Genomic DNA, 19,538 nt, shown 5'->3' on the forward strand with positions numbered 1-19,538 from the left:
GGGAACTCCTTGAAGCTGCCTTTGGGGTGTCGGTCCCAGATGGCGGCGGTCAGTAGCAGGCGAAGTCTCTTGGCGGCGGGTGTTCTGATTTTGCACACTGCTCCCTCTTTTGCTACGCTGTTGGCTCGGTCTCACCACTGCCTCTTCCTCCGAACTGTGAAAGTCAGTGGCACGACCTTCATTCCATGTGGGGTCTAGGACCTCATCGTCCCCTGCATCGTCTTCCACCCAGTCTTGATCCCTGACCTCCTGTTCAGTCTGCACACTGCAGAAAGACGCAGCAGTTGGCACCTGTGTTTCGTCATCATCAGAGACGTGCTGAGGTGGTATTCCCATGTCCTCATCATCAGGAAAAATAAGTGGTTGTGCGTTAGTGCATTCTATCTCTTCCACCCCTGGGGAAGGGCTAGGTGGATGCCCTTGGGAAACACTGGCAGCAGAGTCTTCAAACAGCATAAGAGACTGCTGCATAACTTGAGGCTCAGACAGTTTCCCTGATATGCATGGGGGTGATGTGACAGACCGATGGGCTTGGTTTTCATGCGCCATCTGTGCGCTTTCTGCAGAAGACTAGGTGGGAGATAATGTGAATGTGCTGGATCCACTGTCGGCCACCCAATTGACTAATGCCTGTACCTGCTCAGGCCTTACCATCCTTAGAACGGCATTGGGCCCCACCAAATATCGCTGTAAATTCTGCTGGCTACTGGGAACTGAGGTAGTTGGTTCACTAGGACGTGTGGCTGTGGCAGAACGGCCACGTCCTCTCCCAGCACCAGAGGGTCCACTAACACCACCACGACCATGTCCACGTCCGCGTCCCTTATTAGATGTTTTCCTCATTGTTCCCGTTCACCACAATTTTGAGAATGGCAAATTTGGGAATGCTTTTTCAACCCAGAACAAAAAGTCTGCTTTTACGGTCACTACAAATAACTTGACCAGCTAAAACACTGCAGATTTGGTTGAATAGAGATGTGAGACCTTTTTTTTTTGGGCTGTGTGACAGGTATAGGTTTAATCACAGAATCACACTTCTATCAGCACGCTAGCGTGTGTCTTAGGTTTTTCTGAATGACACTATCAATAACTTCAATGTAAGATTTTCTTTTTGGGATAGATTTCAAGTAGGCCTGAAATACCACAAACTAGTTATTTTCAGAATGGCAAATTTGGGAATGCTTTTTCAACCCAAAACAAAAAGTCTGCTTTGACGGTCACTACAAATAACTTGACCAGCTAAAACTGTGCAGATTTGGTTGAATAGAGATGTGAGACCTGTTTTTTTTTGCGCTGTGTGACAGTTATAGGTTTAATCACAGAATGACACTTCTATCAGCACGCTAGCGTGTGTCTTAGGTTTTTATGAATGACACTATCAATAACTTCAATGTAAGATTTTCTTTTTGGGATAGATTTCAAGTAGGCCTCAAATACCACAAACTAGTTATTTTCAGAATGGCAAATTTGGGAATGCTTTTTCTACCCAGAACAAAAAGTCTGCTTTGACGGTCACTACAAATGACTTGACCAGCTAAAACTGTGAAGATTTGGTTGAATAGAGATGTGAGACCTGTTTTTTTTTGCGCTGTGTGACAGTTATAGGTTTAATCACAGAATGACACTTCTATCAGCACGCTAGCGTGTGTCTTAGGTTTTTCTGAATGACACTATCAATAACTTCAATGTAAGATTTTCTTTTTGGGATAGATTTCAAGTAGGCCTGAAATACCACAAACTAGTTATTTTCAGAATAGCAAATTTGGGAATGCTTTTTCAACCCAGAACAAAAAGTCTGCTTTGACGGTCACTACAAATAACTTGACCAGCTAAAACTGTGCAGATTTGGTTGAATAGAGATGTGAGACCTGTTTTTTTTTGCGCTGTGTGACAGTTATAGGTTTAAACACAGAATGACACTTCTATCAGCACGCTAGCGTGTGTCTTAGGTTTTTCTGAATGACACTATCAATAACTTCAATGTAAGATTTTCTTTTTGGGATAGATTTCAAGTAGGCCTGAAATACCACAAACTAGTTATTTTCAGAATGGCTAATTTGGGAATGCTTTTTCAACCCAGAACAAAAAGTCTGCTTTGACGGTCACTACAAATAACTTGACCAGCTAAAACTGTGCAGATTTGGTTGAATAGAGATGTGAGACCTGTTTTTTTTTGCGCTGTGTGACAGTTATAGGTTTAATCACAGAATGACACTTCTATCAGCATGCTAGCGTGTGTCTTAGGTTTTTCTGAATGACAGTATCAATAACTTCAATGTAAGATTTTCTTTTTGGGATAGATTTCAAGTAGGCCTGAAATACCACAAACTAGTTATTTTCAGAATGGCAAATTTGGGAATGCTTTTTCAACCCAGAACAAAAAGTCTGCTTTGACGGTCACTACAAATAACTTGACCAGCTAAAACTGTGCAGATTTGGTTGAATAGAGATGTGAGACCTGTTTTTTTTTGCGCTGTGTGACAGTTATAGGTTTAATCACAGAATGACACTTCTATCAGCACGCTAGCGTGTGTCTTAGGTTTTTCTGAATGACACTATCAATAACTTCAATGTAAGATTTTCTTTTTGGGATAGATTTCAAGTAGGCCTCAAATACCACAAACTAGTTATTTTCAGAATGGCAAATTTGGGAATGCTTTTTCAACCCAGAACAAAAAGTCTGCTTTGACGGTCACTACAAATAACTTGACCAGCTAAAACTGTGCAGATTTGGTTGAATAGAGATGTGAGACCTGTTTTTTTTTTGCCCTTTGTGACAGTTTTAGGTTTAATCACATAATGACACTTCTATTAGCACGCTAGCGCGTGTCTTAGGTTTTTCTGAATGACACTATCAATAACTTCAATGTAAGATTTTCTTTTTGGGATAGATTTCAAGTAGGCCTGAAATACCACAAACTAGTTATTTTCAGAATGGCAAATTTGGGAATGCTTTTTCAACCCAGAACAAAAAGTCTGCTTTGACGGTCACTACAAATAACTTGACCAGCTAAAACTGTGCAGATTTGGTTGAATAGAGATGTGAGACCTGTTTTTTTTTGCGCTGTGTGACAGTTATAGGTTTAATCACAGAATGACACTTCTATCAGCACGCTAGCGTGTGTCTTAGGTTTTTCTGAATGACACTATCAATAACTTCAATGTAAAATTTTCTTTTTGGGATAGATTTCAAGTAGGCCTCAAATACCACAAACTAGTTATTTTCAGAATGGCAAATTTGGGAATGCTTTTTCAACCCAGAACAAAACGTCTGCTTTGACGGTCACTACAAATAACTTGACCAGCTAAAACTGTGCAGATTTGGTTGAATAGAGATGTGAGACCTGTTTTTTTTTGCGCTGTGTGACAGTTATAGGTTTAATCACAGAATGACACTTCTATCAGCACGCTAGCGTGTGTCTTAGGTTTTTCTGAATGACACTATCAATAACTTCAATGTAAGATTTTCTTTTTGGGATAGATTTCAAGTAGGCCTCAAATACCACAAACTAGTTATTTTCAGAATGGCAAATTTGGGAATGCTTTTTCAACCCAGAACAAAAAGTCTGCTTTGACGGTCACTACAAATAACTTGACCAGCTAAAACTGTGCAGATTTGGTTGAATAGAGATGTGAGACCTGTTTTTTTTTTGCGCTGTGTGACAGTTATAGGTTTAATCACAGAATGACACTTCTATCAGCATGCTAGCGTGTGTCTTAGGTTTTTCTGAATGACACTATCAATAACTTCAATGTAAGATTTTCTTTTTGGGATAGATTTCAAGTAGGCCTGAAATACCACAAACTAGTTATTTTCAGAATGGCAAATTTGGGAATGCTTTTTCAACCCAGAACAAAAAGTCTGCTTTGACGGTCACTACAAATAACTTGACCAGCTAAAACTGTGCAGATTTGGTTGAATAGAGATGTGAGACCTGTTTTTTTTTGCGCTGTGTGACAGTTATAGGTTTAATCACAGAATGACACTTCTATCAGCACGCTAGCGTGTGTCTTAGGTTTTTCTGAATGACACTATCAATAACTTCAATGTAAGATTTTCTTTTTGGGATAGATTTCAAGTAGGCCTCAAATACCACAAACTAGTTATTTTCAGAATGGCAAATTTGGGAATGCTTTTTCAACCCAGAACAAAAAGTCTGCTTTGACGGTCACTACAAATAACTTGACCAGCTAAAACTGTGCAGATTTGGTTGAATAGAGATGTGAGACCTGTTTTTTTTTTGCGCTGTGTGACAGTTATAGGTTTAATCACAGAATGACACTTCTATCAGCACGCTAGCGCGTGTCTTAGGTTTTTCTGAATGACACTATCAATAACTTCAATGTAAGATTTTCTTTTTGGGATAGATTTCAAGTAGGCCTGAAATACCACAAACTAGTTATTTTCAGAATGGCAAATTTGGGAATGCTTTTTCAACCCAGAACAAAACGTCTGCTTTGACGGTCACTACAAATAACTTGACCAGCTAAAACTGTGCAGATTTGGTTGAATAGAGATGTGAGACCTGTTTTTTTTTACGCTGTGTGACAGTTATAGGTTTAATCACAGAATGACACTTCTATCAGCACGCTAGCGTGTGTCTTAGGTTTTTCTGAATGACACTATCAATAACTTCAATGTAAGATTTTCTTTTTGGGATAGATTTCAAGTAGGCCTCAAATACCACAAACTAGTTATTTTCAGAATGGCAAATTTGGGAATGCTTTCTCAACCCAGAACAAAAAGTCTGCTTTGACGGTCACTACAAATAACTTGACCGGCTAAAACTGTGCAGATTTGGTTGAATAGAGATGTGAGACCTGTTTTTTTTTGCGCTGTGTGACAGTTATAGGTTTAATCACAGAATGACACTTCTATCAGCACGCTAGCGTGTGTCTTAGGTTTTTCTGAATGACACTATCAATAACTTCAATGTAAGATTTTCTTTTTGGGATAGATTTCAAGTAGGCCTCAAATACCACAAACTAGTTATTTTCAGAATGGCAAATTTGGGAATGCTTTTTCAACCCAGAACAAAAAGTCTGCTTTGACGGTCACTACAAATAACTTGACCAGCTAAAACTGTGCAGATTTGGTTGAATAGAGATGTGAGACCTGTTTTTTTTTGCGCTGTGTGACAGTTATAGGTTTAATCACAGAATGACACTTCTATCAGCACGCTAGCGTGTGTCTTAGGTTTTTCTGAATGACACTATCAATAACTTCAATGTAAGATTTTCTTTTTGGGATAGATTTCAAGTAGGCCTCAAATACCACAAACTAGTTATTTTCAGAATGGCAAATTTGGGAATGCTTTTTCAACCCAGAACAAAAAGTCTGCTTTGACGGTCACTACAAATAACTTGACCAGCTAAAACTGTGCAGATTTGGTTGAATAGAAATGTCAGGTCTATTTTTTAGGCGCTGGGTGACAGGCTCAACTTGCCCCTGATGTAATATATGGCCAAAAAATAACCACACTGTTGATGGTTAAATGCACTTGGGTGACACAGGCTCAGCCTGCAGCTGATGTAGTATATGGCCAAAAAATAATCAGACTGTTGATGGTTAAATGCACTTGGGTGAAACAGGCTCAGCCTGCAGCTGATGTAGTATATGGCCAAAAAATAACCAGACTGTTGATGGTTAAATGCACTGCGGTGACACAGGCTCAGCCTGCAGCTGATGTAGGATATAGCACAAAATAACCACACTATCGATGGTTAAATACACTTGGTGATAGCTCGTGCTGGCGCACCACAAGTCACAAAATGGCCGCCGATCACCCCAGAAAAAAAGTGATCTAAAAACGCTCTGTGCAGCCTCAAAAAAGTGAGCAAGTCAATAATAGCACTTCAATGATCCACAGCTGCAGATCGATTACAGAATGAAGTCTTTTGGAGGAGTTAATCTGCCTAATCTCGCCCTAACGTCGCAGCTGCAACCTCTCCCTATGCTTGAATCAGCAGAGTGACGTGCAGCGCTACGTGACCCAAGCTTATATAGAGGCTGGGTCACATGCTGCACTGGCCAATCACAGCCATGCCAATAGTAGGCAAGGCTGTGATGGCCTCTTGGGGCAAGTAGTATGACGCTTGTTGATTGGCTGCTTTGCAGCCTTTCAAAAAGCGCCAAGAAAGCGCCGAACACCGAACCCGAACCCAGACTTTTACGAAAATGTTCGGGTTCGGGTCCGTGTCACGGACACCCCAAAATTTGGTACGAACCCGAACTATACAGTTCGGGTTCGCTCATCCCTCGTTTCTACCACTTCGTTTTCACCTAATTAGCTTTCAGACACTAGCGATCCGCTAGTGTCTGCTCTACCAAACCATCCTAATATAACAGCTTATTGTCCTGCCGTTTTGCTAAAAAACGAACTTATATAGATATGCTAATGAGCCTCTAGGTGCCATGGGGGCGTCATTAGCACCTAGAGGCTCGGTCTACCTTCACAAACTGCCGCCGCCCAGCGCGTCCCTCCAGCCCGCCCATCTCCTCCTGAATGCGATCCTCCCCGTGCGCGTCTGTATTCGGCGCATGCGCAGTGAATGTCTGACCGCTTCCCTGCTCAGACATCTCCACTGCGCCGATGACGTCATAGTGCTCCGAGGAACAGGCGCAGTGGAGATGTCTGTGCAGAAAGCGGTCAGACATTCACTGCGCATGCGCCGAATACAGACTCGCACGGGGAGGATCGCATTCAGGAGAAGATGGGCGGGCTGGAGGGACGCGCTGGGCGGCGGCAGTTTGTGAAGGTAGACCGAGCCTCTAGGTGCTAATGACGCCCCCATAGCACCTAGAGGCTCATTAGCATATCTATATAAGTTTGTTTTTTAGCGAAACGGCAGGACAATAAGCTGTTATATTAGGATAGTTTGGTAGAGCAGACACTAGCGGATCGCTAGTGTCTGAAAGCTAATTAGGTGAAAACGAAGTGGTAGAAACCCTTTAATGTGAAAAAATTGATCATTGAGTAATATCATGAACAATATTCAATTACACATATAAATTACATGTTAAAGGTATTCTCTGGGATAATCAAAAAGCTACTCAAAGCTAGGAATTGTGATAAAGTAATAAAAGAAGCCTTACATCCTCTTTTAAATCCCCCTCCACCTTCAGTCCTGCCACTCTGAAGCCGTAATATGCCAGTATTGAAGGGGTTGTCCGGGTTCAGAGCTGAATCTGGACATATCCCCTCCTTCCCCCTCTCAGCCCCTCTGATGCTCTCCTTTGCCCTGCGCTGTATCGTGCAGGGCAAGGGCTTTTTTGTTTATATTTTTACACTGCTAGGCGGAGGCTTCCACTTAGCAGTGTTCCCGGTGATGTCACTGGCACTGATGGGCGCTGACTTACAGGCTAGGGCAGCGCTAAAGCCCATCCATTAGTGCCAGCACAGGGCTCACTGCTACGTGGAAGCCTCTGCCTAGCTTTACCCATGGAGAGCCTGGTACGTCACCAGGTCTCCAGAAAAAGCCCTTGCCCTCCATGATTCAGCGCAGGACAAGGTAGAGCATCGGAGCATGCAATAGGCTGCGTAAGGGAAGAAGGGTATATGTTCAGCTCTGAACCCGGACAACCCCTTTAAACATGTGACCACCCTAGCCAATCACTGCCCACAGTGTAACTTATACTGCTGAGACCAGTGATTGACTGCAGCAGTAAGAGGGGTATATGTCATTGCTGCTGCCAAGTAAGCAAGTAAGCAAGGAGGATGAAAGTAGCAGCGCTACAAGTGGAGGGGAATGAAATTAGTGACCACGCCTTCTTTTTTTATTTTATGACAATTCCTGGTTTGGGGGAGATTTTTTATTGTCTCCAACAACCCCTTTAATGATTAAAGGTGTTCACTTTTTTAGTAAATTCATCACTAGAGTTGAGCGAACACCTGGATGTTCGGGTTCGAGAAGTTCGGCCGAACTTCCCGGAAATGTTCGGGTTCGGGATCCGAACCCGATCTGAACCCGAACCCCATGGAAGTCAATGGGGACCCGAACTTTTGGGCACTAAAAAGGCTGTAAAACAGCCCAGGAAAGAGCTAGAGGGCTGCAAAAGGCAGCAACATGTAGGTAAATCCCCTGCAAACAAATGTGGATAGGGAAATGAATTAAAATAAAAATTAAAAAAAATAAAAATGAACCAATATCAATTCGACAGAGGTCCCATAGCAGAGAATCTGGCTTCACGTCAGCAGAGAATCAGTCTCTTCATGCCATAGCAAAGAATCTGGCTTCATGTCAGCAGAGAATCAGTCTCTTCATGCCATAGCAGAGAATCTGGCTTCATGTCAGCGCAGAATCAGTCTTCATGTCATAGCAGAGAATCAGGCTTCACGTCACCCACCACTGGAACAGGCCACTGTCACACATTTAGGCCACGGCACCCAGACAGAGGAGAGCGGTCCCGTAACAGAGAATCTGGCCTTATGTCAGTGCAGAATCTGTCTTCATGTCATAGCACAGAATCAGCGATAGTCGTAATGGATACCTCATTTTACATTCAGGAAATACAGAGACAACTATCCGACACTACCACCTATGAGCAAGTTCACCACAATCCCACTTTCCAACTCACTAAGGATATCACCACATTTCTAGACCATCAGCTTAAACTCAACACCATTGATAAATCCACATATACCTTTCTTCTTAACAACAATCCCATCCTTCCGGTATTTTACATTCTACCTAAAATTCATAAAAATCTCACCCACCCACCAGGCAGGCCTATTGTAGCCTCCACTGACTCTATACTCTCACCACTATCAAAATTTCTTGAAAAAATACTAACTCCGCTTATTAAACGAACACGCTCCTTCTTACTGGACACTTCACAATTCCTATCCATCATTTCTGACCTACAGGACCTACCCTCAGACAGTCTGCTAGTGACATTAGATGTCAATAGCTTGTATACCTCTATTTCACATGACAAAGGAATCAAAGCTGTCACAATATTACTTAGCACTTCTGAACTCCTCCCAATAGCACAGATGTTTTGTATACGCCTATTAGAATTTGTGCTCCAACACAATTTCTTTATGTTTGGTGATAACTTCTATATACAGAGGAAAGGAACCGCCATGGGCGCGCACGTGGCGCCTCCCTACGCTAATGCCTTTATGGCTCAATTTGAGGAAGATTGGATCTATTCCAATGCCCTATTCCAGACTCATGCATTAACATGGTACAGATATATCGATGATATATTCTGTATATGGCAAGGTGACCAACACACATTCAATGCATTTCTACTATACATCAACAGCATTGACTCCGATCTACAATTTACTGCTCATACGGACCCGCAATCTATTAGTTTCTTAGATACAGTTGTCATCAAGACCTCCACAGGAACACTGACGACCGATTTGTATTGCAAACCCACTGACCGGAACACTCTCCTACATTATTCCAGTTGCCATCCTCTCACCACCAAACAATCCTTACCCCGTTCACAGTTCCAAAGGGTAGCTCGAATTGTCAAAGACCCCACACTCCAGAAACAAAGACTACAAGAAATATCTCAAAAATTTCAGGATAGAGGATATCCACTTCCTCTACTGAAACGAGAACAGACCCTTCCCGTACGCCAAAACTCCCCTCCTAATACTACTCCATCATCACCCCGTCTCCCGCTAGTAGTGACATACCACCCTATCATGCCTAAAATCCAAACAGTAATAAAAAAACACTGGTCGATCTTGAAAGATTCTTATCCAGACATTCCTGAATTTCAGTCACCGGTCCGCATGTGCTATAAAAGACCACAAAATTTAAGAGATCGACTAGTCAAGGCTGATATAGGACCGTTAAGACCTTCCATAAAACAAACCACACTAGCACCTTCAAAAACAGGCACCTACCCATGTCTCAACTGCACCCAATGCAACAATGTCATTAGAGGTAACAGGATTATTCACCCCCACTCAGGCAAAATATACCACCCAAAAGGCTTCTATACATGCTCCTCCTCATATGTCGTTTATCTGATCCGTTGTCCATGTGGCCTTGCATATGTGGGAGAAACTACCCAATGTATACGGGACCGCATTTCCAAGCACAAATCGGACATTCGCTGCCACAAAACGGAATTACCGGTTCCACATCATTTCATTTCAGCAAACCATCAGATTAACCAATTAAAGTTTCAAGTTTTAGAACAAGTAGCATCGGCAAGGCGTGGAGGCAACAGGATAGCACGGTTAAAACAACGTGAGGCATACTGGATCTATGAACTTAATACTTTGACACCTCGTGGATTAAATAGAGACTTTGATTTCTGTATCTCTTGATCTTTTATACTTTTGCATTTCATTTTGTCGCTTTATTATTGACTTATAATGTCCTCATCTTATTAACCCATTAAGCTATTTGTACCAACTTTTGCAATAGGTGTTAATTATGGTTTTCCAAATATTAACTCTCTCTTCCCCCCCCCCCCACCCCTCTTTATTCTCCACAGGTGAAATGACCACTATCAGCCAGGTAGTAGTATACCATTAGTGATATAATATAGTATATGATACTGCTATTATTATAATATATTTATAGAAATATGGATAGAAGAAAAATATATATTCAGAAATGTAGAGATATATTATCTTACTAATCCCTATAGGGACTAATGCATTACCCTGTATATTGATATTACCTGATTAATTACTAACATAGGATAGATACTATTTTTCCCCTTAAGAGATATATATGTCTGAGGTATATTATCTTATTCTGGTACTCCTTACAAGCTTCTCAGTGCCATTTCTACTAAATCTGGCTCTCCCATACACAATTACTAGTTGCCAGTGCCCTTCTTAGACATTAGAGTACCTCTGCGCATGCGCGCGCTATTGACCGCGCTCCCGACATTGACTACCCATACTACGCATGCGCTTTCTCATTACGTCACCATTTCGGCGCCAGTCGCGCCTTACCACGTCATCCCCGCGGTCCTTTTAAATTGCACATGCGCCAAGCATCCCCACGCCATCCACGATTCTCCCTACTCCACAGAACTAAGGTATGTACAGCGATTGCGACCAAGTGAGCATCTATTATATTAACTATGCCACGCTCGTTATGTCCGTTATGCTTATTAAGGTATTTATACTTAGAGAGTGTCCTTTTACAATAATCTTGATAGCTTATTTACAACTAAACTACTAGGGATGCCTAATGGATCGCTCTGAGCATCTCCTATTTTAACCATTCTGAAGCCACTATTTTTCTTAACACTGCCCCTCTCCATTCTACTATGGCTACTGCTATGCCATTCTAGCACACCTATTGAATGACTTTATATACTACCATCTACCTAATATTATACCATTTGGCTTCCACAGATATCTCATCCTTACTCTGGTACCTCTGCCTGGCTACCACTATTCTGTGGTCTCATCACTCTAGCGGTTACTACAGTCATTTGGTCATTTTCATTTCATCTCATTTTTTCAATTTTGCCAATTTTGACGATTACATGCTACAAGTACAATATCCGTCTGTGTACAATATTGATGGGTCCGGTTCGTTTTGTATCCCCATTATGTATTCCCATCATGTATTCTCATCGATGACAGACGTCTTGTTCTCCCCTCATCAATGTTATATCTCTTTATACATTGTCTATTTTGTTATCACGATATACATGTAATTAACTTTGTGCCTGATCAGTATATATATATAAATGTAATTATGTACTTATTTATATAATAGGCCGTGAACAAGGTCTAACATTAGACCGAAACGTTGGCCAGTGGCTATTACTTTTGGATGGATATACAAAAGAAAAATATATATACAAAAGATATGAAATAAAATAAGTAACTAAAAATATTTACAGAGTGCCGTGGTCTTTTGATAATAATAGCACAGAATCAAGCTTCACGTCACCCACCACTGGAACAGGCCACTGTCACACATTTAGGCCCCGGCACCCAGACAGAGGAGAGAGGTCCTGTAACAGAGAATCTGGCCTTATGTCAGCACAGAATTTGTCTTCATGTCATAGCAGAGAATCAGGCATCACGTCACCCACCACTGGAACAGGCCACTGTCACACATTTAGGCCCAGGCACCCAGGCAGAGGAGAGAGGTCCCGTAACAGAGAATCTGGCCTTATGTCAGCGCAGAATCTGTATTCATGTCATAGCAGAGAATCAGGCTTCACGTCACCCACCACTGGAACAGGCCACTGTCACACATTTAGGCCCCGGCACCCAGACAGAGGAGAGAGGTCCTGTAACAGAGAATCTGGCCTTATGTCAGCGCAGAATCTGTATTCATGTCATAGCAGAGAATCAGGCTTCACGTCACCCACCACTGGAACAGGCCACTGTCACACATTTAGGCCCCGGCACCCAGACAGAGGAGAGCGGTCCCGTAACAGAGAATCTGGCCTTATGTCAGCGCAGAATCTGTCTTCATGTCATAGCAGAGAATCAAGCTTCACGTCACCCACCACTGGAACAGGCCACTGTCACACATTTAGGCACTGGCACCCAGGCAGAGGAGAGAGGTCCCGTAACAGAGAATCTGGCCTTATGTCAGCGCAGAATCTGTATTCATGTCATAGCAGAGAATCAGGCTTCACGTCACCCACCACTGGAACAGGCCACTGTCACACATTTAGGCCCAGGCACCCAGGCAGAGGAGAGAGGTCCCGTAACAGAGAATCTGGCCTTATGTCAGCACAGAATCTGTCTTAATGTCATAGCAGAGAATCAGGCTTCACGTCACCCACCACTGGAACAGGCCACTGTCACACATTTAGGCCCCGGCACCCAGGCAGAGGAGAGAGGTCCCGTAACAGAGAATCTGGCCTTATGTCAGCGCAGAATCTGTATTCATGTCATAGCAGAGAATCAGGCTTCACGTCACCCACCACTGGAACAGGCCACTGTCACACATTTATGCCCCGGCACCCAGACAGAGGAGAGGTTCATTCAACTTTGGGTTGCCCCACAATATAATGGTAAAATGAAATTAAAAATAGTATTGAATGAGGAAGTGCCCTGGAGTAGAATAATATATTGTTAAGGGGAGGTAGTTAATATCTAATCTGCACAAGGGATGGACAGGTCCTGTGGGATCCATGCCTGGTTCATTTTTATGAACGTCAGCTTGTCCACATTGGCTGTAGACAGGCGGCTGCGTTTGTCTGTAATGACGCCCCCTGCCGTGCTGAATACACGTTCAGACAAAACGCTGGCCGCCGGGCAGGCCAGCACCTCCAAGGCATAAAAGGCTAGCTCTGGCCACGTGGACAATTTGGAGACCCAGAAGTTGAATGGGGCCGAACCATCAGTCAGTACGTGGAGGGGTGTGCACAGGTAGTGTTCCACCATGTTAGTGAAATGTTGCCTCCTGCTAACACATTCCGTATCAGGAGGTGGTGCAGTTAGCTGTGGCGTGGTGACAAAACTTTTCCACATCTCTGCCATGCTAACCCTGCCCTCAGAGAAGCTGGGCGTGACACAGCTGCGTTGGCGACCTCTTGCTCCTCCTCTGCCTTCGCCTTGGGCTTCCACTGGTTCCCCTGTGACATTTGGGAATGCTCTCAGTAGCGCGTCTACCAACGTGCGCTTGTACTCGCGCATCTTCCTATCACGCTCCAGTGTAGGAAGTAAGGTGGGCACATTGTCTTTGTACCGGGGATCCAGCAGGGTGGCAACCCAGTAGTCTGCACACGTTAAAATGTGGGCAACTCTGCTGTCGTTGCGCAGGCACTGCAGCATGTAGTCGCTCATGTGTGCCAGGCTGCCCAGAGGTAAGGACAAGCTGTCCTCTGTGGGAGGCGTATCGTCATCGTCCTGTGTTTCCCCCCAGCCACGCACCAGTGATGGGCCCGAGCTGCTTTGGGTGCCACCCCGCTGTGAACATGCTTCATCCTCATCCTCCTCCACCTCCTCCTCATCCTCGTCCTCCTCGTCCTCCAGTAGTGGGCCCTGTCTGGCCACATTTGTACCTGGCCTCTGGTGTTGCAAAAAACCTCACTCTGAGTCACTTTGAAGAGACTGGCCTGAAAGTGCTAAAAATGACCCCTCTTCCTCCTCTTCCTCCTGGGCCACCTCCTCTTCCATCATCACCCTAAGTGTTTTGGTATTGTAACGCTGATAACGGCGTCATCGCCACTGGCCATGTTGGTGGAGTACTCGAAACAGCGCAACAGGGCACACAGGTCTCGCATGGAGGCCCAGTCATTGGTGGTGAAGTGGGTCTGATCCGCAGTGCGACTGACCCGTGCGTGCTGCAGCTGAAACTCCACTATGGCCTGCTGCTGCTCGCACAGTCTGTCCAGCATATGCAAGGTGGAGTTCCACCTGGTGGGCACGTCGCATATGAGGCGGTGAGCAGGAAGGCCGAAGTTACGCTGTAGCTCAGACAGGCGAGCAGCGGCAGGGTGTGAACGCCGGAAGCGCGAACAGACGGCCCGCACTTTATGCAGCAGCTCTGACATGTTGCGAATGAACTTCTGCACCACCAAATTCAGCACATGCGCCAGGCAAGGGATGTGCGTCAAACCGGCTAGTCCCAGAGCTGCAACGAGATTTCGCCCATTATCGCACACCACCAGGCCGGGCTTGAGGCTCACCGGCAGCAACCACTCGTCGGTCTGTTGTTCTATACCCCGCCACAACTCCTGTGCGGTGTGGGGCCTGTCCCCCAAACATATGAGTTTCAGAATGGCCTGCTAACGTTTACCCCGTGCTGTGCTGAAGTTGGTGGTGAAGGTGTGTGGCTGACTGGATGAGCAGGTGGAAGAAGAGGAGGAGGAAGCTGAGTAGGAGGAGGAGGAGACAGGAGGCAAAGAATGTTGCCCTGCGATCCTTGGCCGCGGAAGGACGTGCGCCAAATAGCTCTCCGCCTGGGGCCCAGCCGCCACTACATTTACCCAGTGTGCAGTTAGGGAGATATAGCGTCCCTGGCCGTGCTTACTGGTCCACGTATCTGTGGTTAGGTGGACCTTGCCACAGATGGCGTTGCGCAGTGCACACTTGATTTTATCGGACACTTGTTTGTGCAGGGAAGGCACGGCTCTCTTGGAGAAGTAGTGGCGGCTGGGAACAACATACTGTGGGACAGCAAGTGACATGAGCTGTTTGAAGCTGTGTGTGTCCACCAGCCTAAATGACAGCATTTCATAGGCCAGTAGTTTAGAAATGCTGGCATTCAGGGCCAGGGATCGAGGGTGGCTAGGTGAGAATTTACACTTTCTCTCAAATGTTTGTGAGATGAAGAGCTGAACGCTGCCGTGTGACATGGTGGAGATGCTTGGTGACGCAGGTGGTGGTGTTGGTGGTACATCCCATGTTTGCTGGGCGGCAGGTGCCAACGTTCCTCCAGAGGCGGAGGAAGAGGCCGAGGCGGCGGCAGCAGAAGAGGCCGAGGCGGCAGCAGCAGAAGAGGTAGCAGGGGGAGCCTGAGTGACTTCCTTGTTTTTAAGGTGTTTACTCCACTGCAGTTCATGCTTTGCATGCAGGTGCCTGGTCATGCAGGTTGTGCTAAGGTTCAGAACGTTAATGCCTCGCTTCAGGCTCTGATGGCACAGCGTGCAAACCACTCGGGTCTTGTCGTCAGCACATTGTTTGAAGAAGTGCCATGCCAGGGAACTCCTTGAAGCTGCCTTTGGGGTGCTCGGTCCCAGATGGCGGCGGTCAGTAGCAGGCGGAGTCTCTTGGTGGCGGGTGTTCTGATTTTGCCCACTGCTCCCTCTTTTGCTACGCTGTTGGCTCGGTCTCACCACTGCCTCTTCCTCCGAACTGTGAAAGTCAGTGGCACGACCTTCATTCCATGTGGGGTCTAGGACCTCATCGTCCCCTGCATCGTCTTCCACCCAGTCTTGACCCCTGACCTCCTGTTCAGTCTGCACACTGCAGAAAGACGCAGCAGTTGGCACCTGTGTTTCGTCATCATCAGAGACGTGCTGAGGTGGTATTCCCATGTCCTCATCATCAGGAAACATAAGTGGTTGTGCGTTAGTGCATTCTATCTCTTCCACCCCTGGTGAAGGGCTAGGTGGATGCCCTTGGAAAACCCTGGCAGCAGAGTCTTCAAACAGCATAAGAGACTGCTGCATAACTTGAGGCTCAGACAGTTTCCCTGATATGCATGGGGGTGATGTGACAGACTGATGGGCTTGGTTTTCATGCGCCATCTGTGCGCTTTCTGCAGAAGACTGGGTGGGAGATAATGTGAACGTGCTGGATGCACTGTCGGCCACCCAATTGACTAATGCCTGTACCTGCTCAGGCCTTACCATCCTTAGAACGGCATTGGGCCTCACCAAATATCCCTGTAAATTCTGGCGGCTACTGGGACCTGAGGTAGTTGGTTCACTAGGACGTGTGGCTGTGGCAGAACGCCCACGTCCTCTCCCAGCACCAGAGGGTCCACTAACACCACCACGACCATGTCCACGTCCGCGTCCGCGTCCCTTATTAGATGTTTTCCTCATTGTTCCCGTTCACCACAATTTTGAGAATGGCAAATTTGGGAATGCTTTTTCAACCCAGAACAAAAAGTCTGCTTTGACGGTCACTACAAATAACTTGACCAGCTAAAACTGTGCAGATTTGGTTGAATAGAGATGTGAGACCTGTTTTTTTTTGCGCTGTGTGACAGTTATAGCTTTAATCACAGAATGACACTTCTATCAGCACGCTAGCGTGTGTCTTAGGTTTTTCTGAATGATACTATCAATAACTTTAATGGAAGATTTTCTTTTTGGGATAGATTTCAAGTAGGCCTGAAATACCACAAACTAGTTATTTTCAGAATGGCAAATTTGGGAATGCTTTTTCAACCCAGAACAAAAAGTCTGCTTTGACGGTCACTACAAATAACTTGACCAGCTAAAACTGTGCAGATTTGGTTGAATAGAGATGTGAGACCTGTTTTTTTTTGCGCTGTGTGACAGTTATAGGTTTAATCACAGAATGACACTTCTATCAGCACGCTAGCCTGTGTCTTAGGTTTTTCTGAATGATACTATCAATAACTTCAATGGAAGATTTTCTTTTTGGGATAGATTTCAAGTAGGCCTGAAATACCACAAACTAGTTATTTTCAGAATGGCAAATTTGGGAATGCTTTTTCAACCCAGAACAAAAAGTCTGCTTTGACGGTCACTACAAATAACTTGACCAGCTAAAACTGTGCAGATTTGGTTGAATAGAGATGTGAGACCTGTTTTTTTTTGCGCTGTGTGACAGTTATAGGTTTAATCACAGAATGACACTTCTATCAGCACGCTAGCGTGTGTCTTAGGTTTTTCTGAATGATACTATCAATAACTTCAATGGAAGATTTTCTTTTTGGGATAGATTTCAAGTAGGCCTGAAATACCACAAACTAGTTATTTTCAGAATGGCAAATTTGGGAATGCTTTTTCAACCCAGAACAAAAAGTCTGCTTTGACGGTCACTACAAATAACTTGACCAGCTAAAACTGTGCAGATTTGGTTGAATAGAAATGTCAGGTCTATTTTTTAGGCGCTGGGTGACAGGCTCAACTTGCCCCTGATGTAATATATGGCCAAAAAATAACCAGACTGTTGATGGTTAAATGCACTTCGGTGACACAGGCTCAGCCTGCAGCTGATGTAGTATATGGCCAAAAAATAACCAGACTGTTGATGGTTAAATGCACTTCGGTGACACAGGCTCAGCCTGCAGCTGATGTAGGATATAGCACAAAATAACCACACTATCGATGGTTAAATACACTTGGTGATAGCTCGTGCTGGCGCACCACAAGTCACAAAATGGCCGCCGATCACCCCAGAAAAAAAGTGATCTAAAAACGCTCTGGGCAGCCTCAAAAAAGTGAGCAAGTCAATAATAGCACTTCAATGATCCACAGCTGCAGATCGATCACAGAATGAAGTCTTTTGGAGGAGTTAATCTGCCTAATCTCGCCCTAACGTCGCAGCTGCAACCTCTCCCTATACTGATCATAGCAGAGTGACGTGCGGCGCTACGTGACTCCAGCTTAAATAGAGGCTGGGTCACATGGTGCACTGGCCAATCACAGCCATGCCAATAGTAGGCAAGGCTGTGATGGCCTCTTGGGGCAAGTAGTATGACGCTTGTTGATTGGCTGCTTTGCAGCCTTTCAAAAAGCGCCAAGAAAGCGCCGAACACCGAACCCGAACCCGGACTTTTACGAAAATGTTCGGGTTCGGGTTCGGGTCCGTGTCACGGACACCCCAAAATTCGGTACGAACCCGAACTATACAGTTCGGGTTCGCTCATCCCTATTCATCACCAAATACCTTATAGGGCAATATATATATTGATGACCTAGGCTCAGCTGTAGTACCTGAATAGGTCATGAACATCTGTAGCCCAGACAGCCCCTTTAGTACAGAGTGGTCCCCTCATTCAGGATGCACCGTCACCACAGAGACATCACACTCACTCCAATGAGAAGTGTGTAATTCTTAGTTTTTCCTGTTGTGGTGCAGTTTCTCCTGTTTTGGTGCAGCACAGGCTCCAAACCGCCAGGTTTTCCTACATATTACAATTACCTATTGCATCCCAAGGTGGCAGCATGAACACTTAAAATTCATAGCAAATGTTAAAACAGTCACAATATCTCAAATACAACCATGGGGAATTTTGGGGCCTGGTGTCCCTTTAATAAACGACAATATTATATTTTATTTCATTTTTATTAAATTAGCATAAGCAAAACCACAAGAATGAAGTAGTATAACTACCCACAGCTTCTACCAAACCTGTTATTATGGCTTAGACGTGACTCACATGTTTGAAATCTCAAGAACATTTGGTAATGAAGCAGTGTGAAATTTTGCATGACAATCCAGTAACATCTATAAGTCATGGTTCTATATCTCCAGAATTTCCACCGCGGCATAGATGGGGTTAATGCGCCGGCACCGGTGTTTTCACAGATGCCGGCGCATACAGCAGGCCTAGTGTTTCCAAGTATCTCCAAGTCTGCTCTACCACATATGGGGACCACAGAGTTTTAAAGGGAATCTGTCACCAGTTTTATGTTGTCCTCACTTTTAACCCCTTCCCGACCAGCTCCGTAATAATACGGTGCAGCGCAGGGGCAGGCTGGGCCGGGGGGCAGGGAGGCAATTGCCCACCAGGCAGCCCTAAAAAAACGGCCGCTGGGCCGCCCGTCTTTAACAAAAATTATTATAGTTTTTTTTATTCTTTAGGGCCGCACCGCCGATCACCACAGGAGGCGCGGCCCTGGATGTAATTGCGGCTGGCAGTAGGAGATGAGCGCTTCCATTGTGGAAGCGCTTATCTCCATATTCATCTGTATCGCCGTCCTCAGGACAGCGATACAGATGGCTGTGCTGTGGGGCAGGGGAGGGAGAGGCGTGTCCCTCCCCTGTTCTTCTGATAGGCCGCAGGCACTAATGCCTGCAGCCTATCAGAGGCCGGCTCAGGCAGCGCGATGACATCATTATCATCGCACCGCCTGAGCCGGGCAGCACACAGCAGGGACACAGGCTGGAAGAGGCCTGCTTCGCTGCTGAGGGAGGTAAGTATTAGTG

Source organism: Bufo bufo, chromosome 5 (genome assembly GCF_905171765.1).
Source record: "Bufo bufo chromosome 5, aBufBuf1.1, whole genome shotgun sequence".
NCBI lineage: Eukaryota > Metazoa > Chordata > Amphibia > Anura > Bufonidae > Bufo > Bufo bufo.